Source organism: Miscanthus floridulus, chromosome 17 (genome assembly GCF_019320115.1).
Source record: "Miscanthus floridulus cultivar M001 chromosome 17, ASM1932011v1, whole genome shotgun sequence".
Taxonomy (NCBI): domain Eukaryota; kingdom Viridiplantae; phylum Streptophyta; class Magnoliopsida; order Poales; family Poaceae; genus Miscanthus; species Miscanthus floridulus.
The window spans coordinates 34,939,593-34,953,292 of NC_089596.1; positions in this window are offsets into that span (position 1 = coordinate 34,939,593).

The window sequence follows — 13,700 nt, forward strand, 5'->3', positions numbered from 1 at the left end:
TGTAGAATATTTTTGCGAGAACATGGGTTATCTTTATTCTCATCTTTTTTTTTTTACTTTGGACCTCTTTTGTGTCCATCTTTTTATATTTTTGCATAACCCATGTCTCTTTTTACAATAACTTTTGAGAGAAATATTATCAAGAACTTGGAGCATTTATTCTGATAAAACCTAGCAAACATATTTTTGTCTTCTCCTAGTGTAGGAGCAGAATATTTTGAGGTGGATGAAAACATGTTTTTGCATACTTCCAGTGTAGAAGCAGCACACATATGTAGTGTGTACGTGATCTTGATCTTGGGAGTATGATAAATCTCTCAACAAGGGTCAATGAGTCTTGACAAGACTCAACACAAAACAAGCAGCTTATGTGGAAGGTTTTCAATAATAACATATGGCCTTGGTAGGAAATTCAACATCATCGAGGAGACAAACTATTGATTTTGAATTTTTGTAATAAAATTTCCCAAGTGCTTTGCAAAAGAAGTAAGGTTCCTTTCATCATACCATATCTCATTCATCAACTACTTAGATAGTATACTTTTTCTATGATAGTTTGTTCATAAGTAGTAGGAAAAGCGAGTAATAAAGAATATACAAACCAACCATAGAAAGACATGTACCTCATATCTGCATGTATGCTCCTTCACTCTGAGCCAATGAGTGCCTCTGCTTGAAATTTTATAGACATTGGCTCCTTCCTTGCTTGTCGACCATTAATTATATGTAGAGCAACAATCCAAGACTCGTAGACTGACAACTTCATGCTTTAAATTCTGAGCTAACTCAAATAACATTTTATTATATTTACATCGGCTTCATGAATCACTCCAAAGGAGCCAATGGATGAAGATTCCTCCAAATGTTAATTAGCCTATTGCATTGCCTATTGCATCATCGGCTTTAGTGGGCCATCAAATTATTCTCCACATGCTGAGCCGGTAAGAAGTAATATTTTTCATCTTTATATATGTCTAGAATTTCTGGCTGTCGGCTTTTATTTTCCTTCCCTTTCCTCTTACCTGAGCAAGTCTGAACTTTTCGTCCAATCATGGTAGAAGATGCTAAACCAATTAGATCCATATTCCTGCAGATAAGGGATCGGCTTGCTCTAGACCTTGTGGCTGTGCTAATTCTAGCCTCGTACATTGAAGGCCATCAACTTGAAATCATTTGATGCCTATGAGCGGACAGTATATCCTTACTAGATCTTATTTATCAAAGGGACGAGAATCGGCTTCAAGCTCGGAGCATCAAGAAAACCATTGATGAGAGTGAGGCATTGCCCGCCCAGCTTCTTGAGCACGTCAACAAATCAACTGAAGAATTGGCTGGGCTTATTTGTTAAGGTGTGCAACTTCATAACGACATCAAGAAAATCTCCGGCTAACTGCTAGCAAACTCAAATACAATCCATCCTCTGCCACTGATCATGCACCTCGTTGGCAGTTTCCAAATCTTCTGCCAACCGCTCTTTACGACTGACAAGGGTGCCGTGGCTGTGCGGTCACAGTCCACGCTTGGCTCTCCATCGGCTATGCCCCACATTGAGAAGAAAACTGAGAGCCGATGAGCCAGGAGCAGACGGAGAAATTCAACGTTTGTTTACTTTGGGTTCACCACCTCCGCAAGAAAATATAGTTGATGTAGGGGAAAAGGCTCTCAACCCTATTGCCAGCATTACGTTCTTGTTGTCGTCGTTGGCCGTGAGCTCCTTGACCTTGCTCTATGGTAGCTTGTTGTGGCTGCTGCTAGCTTTGCGTCGCCGCACGTGTAACACCCTAGGTGTTTGGCTCCCACAAAATTGCATCTCATTTCATAAACATGTGCATCATCTAGCTCATCAAACCATTGTTACTGAAACATGTATATGCAACATTCTCAATTATGTTTGTTTCATACTTGATTGCTTGTGAATGGTAGTTAGTGCAACATGTGAATGCAACATGAGTTTCTCATACCTTGAAACATGGCATCATGTTAGTGTATATGACAAGTTTAAAATTGAAACAAAGTCATGAAACATGTGAAACATGGATTTGCAACATTAGGGTAATTTGAGTGTTTTGTTGTTTTATCACATGTGATACTTAGAAGTTGGTGTAGCATTTATGTAGAGTGGTTAATTATGGTCTAATACACCTTAACTACACTTAGGGTAATTGATGGGACATTGTTCGTGTGGACCAAAATGACTAAATTGCCCTCTAGGTGGAGGTTTGACTATAGGATGACCTATAGAGTGACTCTATTTGACTGATTAAAAAGTCCAACCTAGAGACCTTGCATGGATGGGCACCCTTTACCAAAGTTGTAGCCAATTTATCAAGGAACAAAAGTCTCAATATGACCATCTCATGAAAATGGCTAGAACATGCTCAAACAGGGCCCACAAGTCAGGTTTCCCTGCTGATTTCAGACTTAGAAAATTTTCTTCAGTCAAGCCCTGACTTACAGTTTCATGAGCCCCTCTTTGTGACCTTGTATCTCCCAATCCAGACCGAATTAGTCCAAGCCCCAATTGACAATGTTGTAGTACTCCTGTAGATCTACAAGTTTGTTGTTACTACCTACCGTTAACTCAGGCTGGATTACGAGATTTGAGGCGATGAATCGGCGCTGTCAGTCGTGCCACCGGACCCCGATTCAGGCGTTTCAGAAAACATTCAGTGAATGCCATGGCCGACCGGTTCAGAGGCTAGCCACCGTGTGGCGTGCATGCTCAGTTAGCGCCTCCACGTCGCGCGCCATGCTCCCAGATGAAAGCCAAGCCAGTGCCTCGCTCACTCCCTCTTCCTCTCGCCCATTTCCCCCTCTACCGTTCTCTTCCACGCGAGCGTGGTGACCGGGAACACCGTGACGCCGCTGAGCCAAATCACCCTAAACTGAGCGCCATTGTTCGATTCCCCTGAACCACAGCACCACCGTGAGCCCCTCCACGTCCTCGACCTCACCGTAACCTCGTCTTCGCCTCAGGTAGGGCTCACCGTGAAGGCAGCTCCACCGGGTCGCCATGTTCGCCGCCGGCCGAGCTCGCACGTGGCTGTGCCGCTCGAGCCTCTTACTGCCCCCTCCTTCCCTTGCTTTAGGTCCCGTTAGTGATGCTGATGCTCGTAGGGTATGCCATTAGGGCCATGATGCCGTCGGCTCGCCGGAGCTGGCCAACCCACGGCCGTGCGCCGCCATGGCCGTCGCCATTCCCCCTAGCCACCAAAATTGCTGCAATTGATGGTACCCCAAGGTGTGCATGGGTGAGGTGAACACGTTGGTACCGGTGGCCTCGCCGAAGCTGCCACCGGCGATGAGCTACCGCCGTCGCTCTTCTTCCCTCCCTTGTCTTTCTCTCTGACTAGTGGGGCCCACTTGTCAGCAGCCACGCGCGGGCGGGAGCCGACCTTGGGCCGCGCCGTGTTTCTGGGCCGCGCTGAGTGTGCTGGCGCGCGCGCGTCACGGGCCGCAGTGGCTTTCCGGGACGGCCCAGTAGCTGTATAGGGTTTCCATTTTGTTTTGTTTTATTCTTTTTCACAGATTTGGGTACAGATTCAAAAATGTATATCTCTTGGTTGGTAGATCCAAATGATGTGGTTCCAATTTTGTTGAGTTCCTGGTAATGTCTAGTTTATATTAAAAATATAAATTATGCCATGTTCTGTTATGAAAAATGGAGTTGCTAATTATCTCTTTTAATCATGTGGGAAATAGGGGTAATTATATATTTTTTTGTGTAGCTCCAAACGGCATGAAATTTTTATGGTGTACTGCTCATATCATGAATAGCTTGTAGTTAAATTTTCATACACTTTGGACACTGTATGTAGGAGTTAGGTAATTCTCTTGTTTGCATGGATGGATCTTATGTGAATTTTCATAATTTTTCTATAGATCCAGTAAAGGTAAAATTTGGTGAGTGCTATTCTTATGCTAGAATGATACTAGAAGTTGGCACTATACTTTCTAATGTTCCTCTTGTATGCACAACAAGTTGGTAAACTTGGTTTGGTCCAATTATGCTTTTGCATCATCACTAAATATTTAATTTAGTAAACCTACCATTTCTGGATAAATTCTATGTTTACTTTAATTTGATTTGGTTAACGTAATAATCATGCTTTGATATTTACAAATGATTTGTAGAGAATTTCATAACCTTTCCAGAATGTCCACTTGCAAGTCATTTGAATTTGTAGAACTCTTGTTGTGATTGAATTAAGGAACTGCTCGTTTGCATATGAAACCTTAACTGTTGATTTAAGTATGCCTTTACTATTCCTAAGCTTGTGGTAATGTTCCTAGGTGTTAGGCCTTTAACTGAAGATGAGCATCTTTATCTTAGGTTATGCAAGTTAGGTAAGTTGATCTTGTTCTTCGAGTTAAGTTAGATGCATGTTTTAAAGTGATTTGAATAGAGCTATTCTTAATCGGTAAACGAGTGTCCAGTGATGTTTTTGTTAAACACTTACTGTATCCATTCATCATGAGCATCATGTCATTCCTTATGCATCCATAATATTTATCTTATGCATCTGCATGCAATAGGTGTACCAGAAGGAGTGACACTGCTGGAATTCGAGGGACCGAGCGGGGAGCAGCAGCAGCCAACACCGAAGGTTCAGGAGGTGCAACCCTTAGGAGAAGTGCCAGACAAGGTCGCCGTTGAGTGCCCGGATCACCGTCCGTGCAACTTTGTGAAAGGCAAGCCCCGGAGCATATTAAGCCTCCTAATTTCCAAAATGCAATTAAAGTATTATTGTTACATATATATTATTGCATTAAGTTTAGGTGTTGGATGCAAACACTTGCTGCATTGGTTATCCAATCCTTGTCCAGATATTGATACCCTGAATCCTATGTAGCTCAGGCTCGTGTAGTGCTTAGCCCTGCTTAAACGCGGTAGAAGTCAGGTGATTTCCTGTCACCTACGAGCTATAGGGATATACATATGGCACGGTTGGCTATATTTGCTATCGTGGAAAAGAACCTGTCTTAATTTGAATTGAAGACCGGGCGGAGGCTTGCTGGTTTGTAGTGACTCCGTTTGTGTCGCTTAAGGACCGAATCTTGGAGCCTTTCCTATTCATGTTGAACGCATGCCTCTCTCTTAGTTGGCCGGGTCTGGAGACCGACCACGAAGCCGAGTAGCTCACCTTAGTCCGAGAGTCGATAAGTATAAAGTACGCCTCGGAAGGGAGCCGTAGGCGTGAATCCAAGGGCAGGTGATTTAAAAGTCCTGATCGTCCTGGCAGAAGGGTAATCCCCAAGAGTGCTGGCGCTGATCAAACCCGCGAATTTGGTTCCTGAGTTGTACTAAAGGTGACCCACGGCTACCCTTGCAAAATATGCCAGGCTAAGAGTTAGGAATACCCCCTCAGCTGAGTTGTAATTCGATTCGAGTTGCCGTCTCTCACCGGTTAGTGAGAACTTGACGGGCTTATCTCCAAAGTAGATACACTAAATAACATAATGGTTCAGGAATGATGATATGATGATGACAACCTTATTATACCTGCTATGGTTAATATTGTTTGCTCCTAATAAGTGAGTGCTCTAGTATAGGTGCTAATCTAGTAGACAGGTAAATGATGATAAACTTGATGCTAAGTTTAAATTGGTCACTATATTCATAAGCTCTTTTATGCAACTGTGTCAAGCTAGCCCACCTCATAAGCCTTGCATGACCCTTGGTGTCCTTTATTTCTAGTTTTGACGGGTAAGTCTAGCTGAGTACCATCTCGTACTCAGGGTTTATCTCCCACCTATTACAGATAACCAGTTCTAGTTTGGTTGCTGCAAGTATTGCCTTCTCCCAGCTGGGGATGAAGACTAGACCATTGGGCGCGGTCTCTCCTAGTTCTCGTACCTGAAGATGCTTTTGTGGGACATGACTAAGATCTGGCAATGTATTTGAAACTATGAAGTTATGTACTAAACTATGTTCCTTCCGCAAATTTGAACTTGGTTTGTAATATTTTATTTGAACTCTAATGGATGTAATCCAAATGCCACTTGTGAAATGTTGTAACGAATGATGTAGTGTGTTGAATCACTACGGTCTTGGTTTGTATGTCGGGAGTTGTTTGAAGTCCTTCGTGATTTCCGGACTACCGAGATTATGGGAGCTTAAGTACATGGATTTAATCACTTCGATGATTGTTTTTGTACTTACGTTCTTATAATTTGGTCGGTTCTATTACAGCTGGCATCAGAGCAAGATTCGACACTAAACATGTCATTTGTGTATTTAAAACAAAAGTATTTATGAAAATTCTAAATTAAATACTAAGTGTTGCCAGTGGTCATATCCTTTATGCCCAAATAAGGACTCTTAGGTGGCTTATTAAAGTACTAACTTGGGGATTCCTACATGTTTCTATTTCGTTGTCCATACGGCGTGCTATTGTATGGATGCCATCTGCTTGGGTGGTAATGTATGGATCAAAATACCTCACGCTCTAGTAAGTGGGAGTTGTGAGAGCATGACCGTCCAACCGTCGGTCTAGGGGAGAGTAGTTGTGGTTGCTCGCATACTTACATGTTCGATCATGTATCTATGAGAGTACTTAAGTGTGGGTATCTCTGTCGAGTAGCTATGATACTAGAGTATATACATCGGGGGATGTATGTATGAAAGTATTTAGTTTACTGCTTACTTTACATGCCTTTTTGGGAAATTATTGGGCTGAAATGAAATTTATTGCAGGTACACTAACAACGTATCATTGTAGATCGACTAGCTACCGTATATGAGAGAACGTATGTATGCCACCGTATATTTCGCTAGCCTTTAAATTTTTCTAGGTTTGTGAGGACGTACGGATCGTGCATGCATCATGTTCAAGCATACATGGCATTCTTGCATTACTCCCTCCTTTAAAATTTGATGGTCATATTAAGACTTTTGTTCCTTGATAAATTAGCTACAACTTTGGTAAAGGGTGCCCATCCATGTAAGGTCTCTAGGTTGGACTTTTTAATCAGTCAAATAGAGTCACTCTATAGGTCATCCTATAGTCAAACCTCCACCTAGAGGGCAATTTAGTCATTTTGGTCCACATGAATAATGTCCCATCAATTACCCTAAGTGTAGTTAAGGTGTATTAGACCATAATTAACCACTCTACATAAATGCTACACCAACTTCTAAGTATCACATGTGATAAAACAACAAAACACTCAAATTACCCTAATGTTGCAAATCCATGTTTCACATGTTTCATGACTTTGTTGCAATTTTAAACTTGTCATATACACTACCATGATGCCATGTTTCAAGGTATGAGAAACTCATGTTGCATTCACATGTTGCACTAACTACCATTCATAAGCAATCAAGTATGAAACAAACATAATTGAGAATGTTGCATATACATGTTTCAGTAACAATGGTATGATGAGCTAGATGATGCACATGTTTATGAAATGAGATACAATTTTGTGGGAGCCAAACACCTAGGGTGTTACAGCCCTCTCCCCTTAGAAAAATCTATTCCCAAGATTTAGAAGGCGTACCATTTAGTATAGAAAGTCAGAAAATTTTCCTTTAGATAATCTTCCCGCTCCCATGTTGCATCCCGATCACTATGATTACTCCAAACTACCTTGTATAACTTAACTACTCACCTACGAGTCACTCTTTCTTAAGTATCTAGAACCTGCACGGGCTTCTCCTCATAAGAAAGATCAGATTTCAATTCGATTCTCCTCGTTGCTACTCTTTCCTCGGGAATACGGAGACACTTCTTTAGCTGAGACACATGGAATACAGGGAATATAGCTCCCATTTCACATGGTAGATCGAGTTTATAGGCTACTCTTCCACTTTTCTCGATAATTCGGTAAGGTCCAACATATCGAGGCTCAAGCTTCCTTTTGATTCCAAAACGTTTTACTCCTCTCATAGGGGATACCTTCAGATAAACATGGTCACCTACTTCAAACTCAACAGATTTTCTTCTCTTATCAGCGTAGCTCTTTTGTCTAGCCTGAGCGGCAGTCATATTCTTCTGTATAGTTCGAACTTGCTCTTCAGCTTCTTTTACAAAATCAATACCATAGAATCTTCTTTCTCTGGGTTCAACCCAAAGATTAACTTATTACAAAGCTACTCGTTCATGCATGAGGATCAACAAAAGACTAGCTCTAGCGCATTAGCTATGTAGTAAGCTAAACTACGCATCATCCTCAGAGTCAGTGTCGAAGATCTCTCCTCCATCTTCATCACTAGCAGGTTCTAACTCCTCATCTTCCTCCTCTTCAGGTGGAACGTCCTCAGGTCCATTAACCTCAATGTCATCATCATCTTCAGCCATGATGACACCAGAGCCCATCTCATCCTCGTCATCAGGGGTTATTGTATTAGTGCTGCTGGAAATAATATCATGACTAACCAAGTAGTTAAAGATGTAAAGATTGAGATTGGGGATCAAGAGTTCCTTGCGGATCTTGTAGTTCCGCCGAGGGTAGGAATTGATGTAATCCTAGGGATGAAGTGGATGAGCGGGAATGGAGTGTTGATCGATACATCAACCCGTGTGGCAATGTTGAGAGATCCTGTGGATAAGAAGAGTTTTCTAGTGCAGTTGCCTCGTGATATCGCTATCCACAATATAGCCAATGCTACCCTAGCCAAAGCCATTGAGGATATACCGGTTGTCTATGAGTTTCCAGATGTCTTCCCTGATGACTTGCCTGGATTACCTCCGGACCATGAAGTAGAATTCAAGATAGAACTCATTCTGGGTACGACTCCTATTTCTCGAAGGCCCTATAGAATACCGTCCAATGAGTTGGCTGAGCTGAAGATTCAGTTGAATGAGCTATTAAAGAAAGGTTTGATTCGGCCTAGTTCTTCTCCTTAGGGTTGTTCAGCTATCTTTGTGAAGAAGAAGGACGAGTCTCTGCGCATGTGCGTGGATTATCGTCCCCTTAATGCTGTTACTATCAAGAACAAATACCCTCTTCCTCGCATCGATATTCTGTTTGATCAACTCTCTAAAGCTAAGGTATTCTCCAAGGTTGATTTGAGGTCTGGCTACCATCAGATCAAAATTCATCCTGAAGATATACCTAAGACAGCTTTCTCTACTCGTTATGGCTTGTTCGAATATCTTGTCATGTCCTTTGGGTTGACAAATGCTCCGGCACACTTTATGTACCTGATGAATTTGGTATTCATGCCGGAATTGGACAAGTTCGTCGTCGTATTCATTGATGATATCCTTGTATATTCTCAGAATGAAGATGAGCATGCTGAACATCTGAGAATTGTTTTAACTTGATTACGTGACAACCAGCTTTATGCTAAGTTCAGCAAGTGCGAATTCTGGTTGAACAAGGTACCTTTTCTAGGTCATGTGTTATCTGGAGATGGAATTTTGGTTGACCCTACTAAGGTGCAAGAAGTCTTAGATTGGAAGGCACCTACTACGGTCACAGAAGTCCAAAGTTTCCTGGGTTTGGCTGGCTATTATCGTCGATTCATCCCAGATTTCTCTAAAATCGCCAAGCCCATGACTCGACTACTTCAAAAGGATGAGAAGTTTATGTGGACCCCGAAGTGTGAAGAGGCTTTCCACACTTTGTGGACCTTACTAACTTCTGCTCCTATATTGGCACAACCTGACATCGAGAAGCCTTTTGATGTCTATTGTGATGCATGTGGCACTGGTTTGGGGTGTGTTCTTATGCAGGAGGGCCGAGTCATTGCTTATGCTTCATGCTAGCTTCGAAAGCATGAAATCAATTATCCTACCCATGACTTAGAGCTAGCCGTAGTTGTTCATGCCCTGAATATTTGGAGACATTACTTGTTAGGTAATGTGTGCAACATCTATACTGACCATAAAAGTCTCAAGTACATCTTTACTCAGTCCGAGTTGAACATGCATCAACGACGATGGTTAGAATTAATCAAAGACTACAACCTTCAAGTGCACTACCATCCTGGCAAGGCAAATGTGGTTGCTGATGCCTTAAGTAGAAAGGCCCATTGCAATTCCTTAGTTAGTGAAGACTTTCATCTAGCACACCTCCTTCATCCTATAGTACTCCACAATATCACTATGGATTGCTCTCTTAGAGGTCGAATTATCGAACTCCAGAAGACTGATGTGGGTGTGTTTCACATCAAGCGGAAGATGAAAGAGCAGGAGACCAAGCACTTTAGGGTCGATGACAAAGGAATTCTCTGGTTTAATGATAGGCTTATAATACCTAAAGACAAAGAACTTAGAAATCAAATTATGGCTGAAGCCCATTCTTCTAGATTGTCCATCCATCCTGGTAGCAGTAAAATGTATCAAGATCTCAAGCTGTATTATTGGTGGACCAAGATGAAGAAAGAAATCGCAGCCTACGTGGCAAGGTGTGATAACTATTGCAGAGTCAAGGCTATTCACATGAAGCCCGGGTTATTGCAGCCACTCTCTATTCCTGGCTGGAAGTGGGAAGAAATTGTTATGGATTTCATTGTTGGATTACCCACTACCAAAAAGGGTTGTGATTCCATCTGGGTTATCATAGATCGTCTAACCAAATCCGCTCACTTTATTCCGGTCAAGTCTACCTATCACCCTCACAATTATGCTAATATTTATTTTCAACAAGTGGTACGTCTCCATGGTGTACCCAAATCCATTGTTTCAAATAGAGGACTGCAATTCACGGCTCGCTTTTGGGAATGCTTACATCAGAATCTTGGCACTCATCTAATCCGTAGTTCTGCCTATCATCCGCAAACATCGGGACAGACTGAGCGTGTTAATCAAATTCTTAAAGACATGCTTAGAGCTTGTCTTATCTCTTGCAAAGGCTCTTGGGAGGAATGGTTGCCTCTCGCTGAATTCTCTTATAACAACAGTTATTAAGAGAGTATCAAGATGGCTCCTTTTGAAGCGCTATATGGCCACAAGTGTAGGACTCCTTTAAACTGGGTGGAACCTGGAGAAAGAAGATTCTGTGGTATTGATTTTGTAAAAGAAGCCGAAGAGCAAGTCCGAACTATACAGAAGAATATGACTGCCACTCAGGCTAGACAAAAGAGCTACGCTGATAAGGGAAGAAAACCTATTGAGTTTGAAGTAGGTGACCATGTTTATCTGAAGGTATCCCCTATGAGAGGAGTAAAACGTTTTGGAATCAAAAGGAAGCTTGAGCCTCGATATGTTGGACCTTACCGAATTATTGAGAAAAGTGGAAGAGTAGCCTATAAACTCGATCTACCACGTGAAATGGGAGCTATATTCCTGGTATTTCATGTGTCTCAGCTGAAGAAGTGTCTCCGTATTCCCGAGGAAAGAGTAGCAACGAGGAGAATCGAATTGAAATATGATCTTTCTTATGAGGAGAAGCCCGTGCAGGTTCTAGATACTTAAGAAAGAGTGAGTCGTAGGTGAGTAGTTAAGTTATACAAGGTAGTTTGGAGTAATCATAGTGATCGGGATGCAACATGGGAGCGGGAAGATTATCTAAAGGAAAATTTTCCGACTTTCTATACTAAATGGTACGCCTTCCAAATCTCGGGAAGAGATTTTTCTAAGGGGGGAGGGCTGTAACACCCTAGGTGTTTGGCTCCCACAAAATTGCAACTCATTTCATAAACATGTGCATCATCTAGCTCATCATACCATTGTTACTGAAACATGTATATGCAACATTCTCAATTATGTTTGTTTCATACTTGATTGCTTGTGAATGGTAGTTAGTGCAACAAGTGAATGCAACATAAGTTTCTCATACCTTGAAACATGGCATCATGGTAGTGTATATGACAAGTTTAAAATTGCAACAAAGTCAAGAAACATGTGAAACATGGATTTGCAACATTAGGGTAATTTGAGTGTTTTGTTGTTTTATCACATGTGATACTTAGAAGTTGGTGTAGCATTTGTGTGGAGTGGTTAATTATGGTCTAATACACCTTAACTACACTTAGGGTAATTGATGGGACATTGTTCATGTGGATCAAAATGACTAAATTGCCCTCTAGGTGGAGGTTTGACTATAGGATGACCTATAGAGTGACTCTATTTGACTGATTAAAAAGTCCAACCTAGAGACCTTGCATGGATGGGTACCCTTTACCAACTTTGTAGCCAATTTATCAAGGAACAAAAGTCTCAATATGACCATCTCATGAAAATGGCTAGAATAAGCTCAAACAGGGCCCACAAGTCAGGTTTCCCTGCTGATTTCAGTCAAGCCCTGACTTACAGTTTCATGAGCCCCTCTTTGCGACCTTGTATCTCCCAATCCAGACCGAATTAGTCCAAGCCCCAATTGACAATGTTGTAGTACTCCTGTAGCTCTACAAGTTTGTTGTTACTACCTACTGTTAACTCGGGCTAGATTACGAGATTTGAGGCGATGAATCGGCGCTGTCAGTCGTGCCACCGGACCCCGATTCAAGCGTTTTAGAAAACATTCAGTGAACGCCGTGGTCGATCGGTTCAGAGGCTGGCCACCACGTGGTGTGCATGCTCAGCTAGCACCTCCACGTCGCGCGCTGTGCTCCCAGATGAAAGCCAAGCCAGCGCCTCGCTCACTCCCTCTTCCTCTCGCCATTTCCCCCTCTATCGTTCTCTTCCATGCGAGCGCGGTGACTGGGAACACCGTGATGCCACCGAGCCAAATCACCCTAAACCGAGCGCCATTGTTCGATTCCCCTGAACCACAGCACCTCCGTGAGCCCCTCCACATCCTCGACCACACCGTAACCTCGTCTTTGCCTCAGGTAGGGCTCACCGTGAAGGCGGCTCCACCGAGTCACCATGTTTGCCACTGGCCGAGCTCGCACATGGCTATGCCGCTTGAGCCTCTTACTGCCCCCTCCTTCCCTTGCTTTAGGTCCCGTTAGTGATGCTGATGCTCATAGGGTAGGCCATTAGGGCCGTGATGCCGTCGGCTCACCGAAGCTGGCCAACCCGTGGCCGTGCGCCGCCATGGCCGTCGCCATTCCCCCTAGCCACCGAATTTACTGCAATTGATGGTACCCCTAGGTGCGCATGGGTGAGGTGAACACGCTTGTACCGATGGCCTCGCCGAAGCTGCCACCGGCGACGAGCTACCGCCGTCGCTCTTCTTCCCTCCCCTGTCTTTCTCTCTGACTAGCGGGGCCCGCTTGTCAGCAGCCGCGCGCGGGCGGGAGCCGACCTTGGGCCGCGCCATGTTTCTGGGCCGCGCTGAGTGTGCTGGCGCGCGCGCGTCGCGGGCCGCAGTTGCTTTTCGGGCCGGCCCAGTAGCTGTATAGGGTTTCCATTTTGTTTTGTTTTATTCTTTTTCACAGATTTGGGTACAGATTCAAAAATGTATATCTCTTGGTTGGTAGATCCAAATGATGTGGTTCCAATTTTGTTGAGTTCATGGTAATGTCTAGTTTATATTAAAAATATAAATTATGCCATGTTCTGTTATGAAAAATGGAGTTGCTAATTATCTCTTTTAATCATGTGGGAAATAGGGGTAATTATATCTTTTTCTATGTAGCTCCAAATGGCATGAAATTTTTATGGTGTACTGGTCATATCATGAATCGCTTGTAGTTAAATTTTCATACACTTTGGACACTGTATGTAGGAGTTAGGTAATTCTCTTGTTTGTATGGATGGATCTTATGTGAATTTTCATAATTTTTCTATAGATCCAGTAAAGGTAAAATTTGGTGAGTGCTATTCTTATGCTAGAATGATACTAGAAAAAATATAAAA